Raw genomic sequence first — 4191 nt, 5'->3', positions numbered from 1 at the left:
CTTGCCATGGAAGGAACCTGCGTGTGAGAAGAGGATTTCAAGGAAGAGTTGAAATCAGAGGACAAAGCATCTCCAAAACTCCAACATATTCCCCAATACTGCAAATCAAAGTAACATTGTTCCCTCTTTTATTTTTATAATCAAATCTAGTAATTTCACTTTTAATCCAAATAATCCTATTGACATCCTAACTAAGATTAATAAAATAAATATTGATTGCTTCAAACCAATAATCTCTGTGGATTCGACCCTTACTCACGTAAGGTATTACTTGGACGACCCAGTACACTTGCTGGTTAGTTGAACGGAGTTGTGAGCTTCTCTAACAGTGCTTGAAACTCTTTTATCACAATTTCGTCCACCAGTATGTCAACTAAATAGTAAACAAGTTAAGAAGCATCTAAAATAATGCAGGAGATATGCAACATATGAGTAAAAAGATTGTAACACCAATGTAAAACAGCAGATATAGAAAAGAAAAGAAGAAGAAGAGAAAGAAGAGAGTAAAGAGAGAAGAAGAAAAAGAGTGAATAAGATGAAGAATAGAGATAATAGAAGAAAGTAAAGAAGGAAGAAGAAAGAATTAAGAAAGGGGAAAGAAAAAGATTAAGAAAACATAAGATAGTTGGCGCTGGGATGGATAGGCTGTGCGGCGCAGGGGACACGGATGTGCAGGGCATGCGGTCGCGTGGATAGCGTTTCGAGGAAGTGACGCGAACGCGTTTGGCACGCGGATGCGTGACCTGATTTGTGCTAGTGGCGCGAGTGCAGCCTCGCATTCGCACAACTCTCTGTTGAAATGCATTTTGCCAAAAATCAGGGTGACGCGGTCGCGTAGGGGACGCGATCGTGTGGTTGGCCTTTTTCTGAAAAACGGCGCGGACGCGTGGGGCACGCATTCGCGTGGTAGGGCTTGTGCTTCTAGCATGAGTCTAGCCACGATCCAGCTCAACTTTCAGCCATACACCCTTTTTATGTCGATTTACAGGGCACGCGTTCGCGTGGGAGGCATTTTTCCCACATGACGCGGACGCGTAGGCGATGCGGTCGCGTGGATCAACTTGTGCCAAAGGCATGCCTCCAGCCACACTTTCGCGTGACTCTTTGTTCAATCTTATTTCTTCCCCACGCACTTGTGACACGGACGCGTCAGCGACGCTTACGCGTCTCGTGCATTTTTTTTAATATGAAATATGCAAAATGTAGTATGTAGATGCAGATGCAAATGTTATGAACAATTCCAGGTTCAATAAGAGAAAATAAAACTCAAAAACAAACAAAACTGAATTGAAAAAGGAACGATCATACCATGGTGGGTTGTCTCCCACCCAGCACTTTTAGTTAAAGTCCTTAAGTTGGACATTTGGTGAGCTCCCTGTTATGGCGGCTTGTGCTTGTATTGATCCAGGAATCCCCACCAATGTTTGTACATCCAATATCCTCCGGGATCCCAAATTTTGCTTGTGCACTCGTCTTCTTGTTGATCATCATGATTTCATCCGGGTGGCAAGCAGTCTGAATTCTCACTGAAGCGGCCAAACAACATCTTAGACCCATTCAATTGAGCTCTATACCAACCTTTGCGTTTAAATTTTGAGCACACAACCATGTTGAACCTTGCAGGACAACTCTTACCACTAACCATCTTCCTTTTACTCTTGATGCCACAGAAAGCTCTAAGTTGACCATCCATCTCCAGTAGCCCATATTCAAGTGGAATTAGAAAGCTAAGGGATATGAATTTTACCCACTTGAATGTTGTGAAGGATGATGGCAACTTAGGGGGAGGGGTTTCTAATGAACTTGCAAGCTCCACTCCTTTGTGTTCTTCTTTGACAACTACCACCTCTTTACAAGCTTTTTCAATATCAACCTCTTCCTCTTGGTAGCTTTCTTCCAATTCAATCTCTTTTTCATTGCTCACCAAGGGCATGGGAGGCTGTGCTTCTGCTTCTTTAATCTCTATCTCTTGATCAACCTCTTCCAAGTCTTCAACTATGATATGCCTTGGAGGTTGTACACCCTCTTCAACATTAAATTCAAACGTCTTGGAAGGAGGTTCTATGATTTGAATTTCACATGGAGGTTTCGCATCTCCTAAATCTTCAATCAGTTCTTCTTCTTCTTGGATAATTTGGGCTTCCTCCAATTGTTCCAGAACAAAGTCATGCTCCTTATTGTCCACTAGAGTTTCTAGTGTCTCCTTCATGCTACGTTCTTCATTAGATTCTCCACATGAAGTCATGGGGATTCCTTGAGTGTCCGAACATCTGAAAGATAATTGATTTATTGCTTGCTCTAGTTGATGAAGGGTTGCATGAAATTGATCTACTGATTCTTCGAAGCGAGCCTGTGATTCATGGCTTGATGGATATGGACATGGTGCATAGGGAAGTGGTAGTTCTTGGGAGTAATTAGATTAGAATTGGGGTGGTTTTATATATGGTTCATATAGTTCATAAGGTGGTTGGTATGGTGGATACGGGGTAGGGTCATATGGAGGTGAATGGTGAAAAGGGGCTTGTGAGTATGGTGGTCCAAAGTCATGTTGAGGAGGGGGTTCATAGGCATATGGTGGTGGTTGTTGATAGTCAAAAGAGCGCTCACCATAGCCATTGCCTAGATATGAATCACAGAATGGTTGTTGATAGTACATTGGAGGTAGTTGTTTCCATGAGGGTTGATCAAATCCTTGTGACTCCTCCCATCTTTGATTGTTCCATCCTTGATGCAAGTTGTCATTACAATCTCCTCTTTCTGCAACATAGTTGTAACTAGACTCATAGCCAAAGGGGTGAGAGTTCATAGTAGTAGGAAAAAATAAAAACAAAAACTAACAAAAAGAAAATATTTTGAAAAAGATATGATTTTTAAAAAAAATAAGATAAGATTTTGACAAAGATATGATTTTTTTTAAAAAAGGATAAGATAAGATTTTGAAAAAGATAAGATAAGATTTTGAAAAAGATATGATTTTTTTTTAAAGATTTGAATTTTGAAAAATAAGATAAGATAAGATAAAAATTTTAAAATAAAAATTTTAATTTTTTTTTGAAAAATATTTACAATAACCAATAATAAGGCACACGTTTGCAATTCCCCGGCAACAGCGCCATTTTGACGTTAGGATTTTTGCTAGTAAAGAATTTTGTAAAAATATAGTCGCGTTGTGAGTATAGATTCTAAACCAACAGAAAATCCCTTCGTACAAACGTTTTGGTTGTCACAAGTAACAAAATCCAATAAATTTATAAACTAAAGTATTCAAACCTCGGGTCGTCTTCTCAAGGAATTGCAGGGAAGTATGATTTATTATTGGTTATGGAAAAACAGTGTTTGGGGTTTTCAAAAGGGTTGAACAAGTAATGTAAAATAACAAGTCGTCAAAATAATAACTAGTAAAGCTCTTGGCAAGGTATGAGAACTGAAAGTCCTATCCCAGTTATCCTTATCAATTATGATGAGAATTGGATTTTTCTCCCACTAAGTCAACCTCTAACTATGAAGGTAAGTTAAGTGGATGAATTAATTTTAATTTCTCAAGTCCTAGTCTTTCCTTGGGAAAGGCCAGAGTTAATGGAACTCGAATTAATTCTTGAAGAATTCCAATTTTCAGTCAACAATGAGTTTGATAACTTAAGAGTCACCGATTAATCAACCAGAGCCAAAAGGTAGAAAAATCTAAATTATTTATATCATAAATAAAAGAAACAAATCATAGATCTGAAAATACCTCAAATTATATTAACCAAAGAAAATCATAACATGAATGGTCATTAAACAAATAAAAGAGAAAATAAATAAATAAGAACATTGAACCTAAGATGAAGAAGAAATATTCCTAATTTCTAAAAATCCTAATCCTAATTCTAAGAGAGAGGAGAGAGACTCTCTCTCTCTAAAACTACATCTAAATTATGAAAAGTGAATTATGATCTGATTTGAATTATTCCCTTCATTTCTCCACTTTACAGCCTTTAATCTGTGTTTTCTGGGCTTGAAACTGGGCCGGAAATAGCCCAGAATTCGCTGGTTATGAAATCTGCCATGCTGATTTTTGCAGATGCGATGCATCCGCGTGGAGCGCGCGTTTGCGACGCCTATATGTATGGCCATGGTGCACGAAATTGCAATCACACTTTTGCAATCCCGCACAACTAACCAGCAAGTGCACTGGGTCGTCCAAGTAAT

Source organism: Arachis duranensis, chromosome 2, assembly GCF_000817695.3.
Source record: "Arachis duranensis cultivar V14167 chromosome 2, aradu.V14167.gnm2.J7QH, whole genome shotgun sequence".
Classification (NCBI taxonomy): Eukaryota; Viridiplantae; Streptophyta; class Magnoliopsida; order Fabales; family Fabaceae; genus Arachis; species Arachis duranensis.
This window is presented reverse-complemented; position numbering follows the sequence as displayed.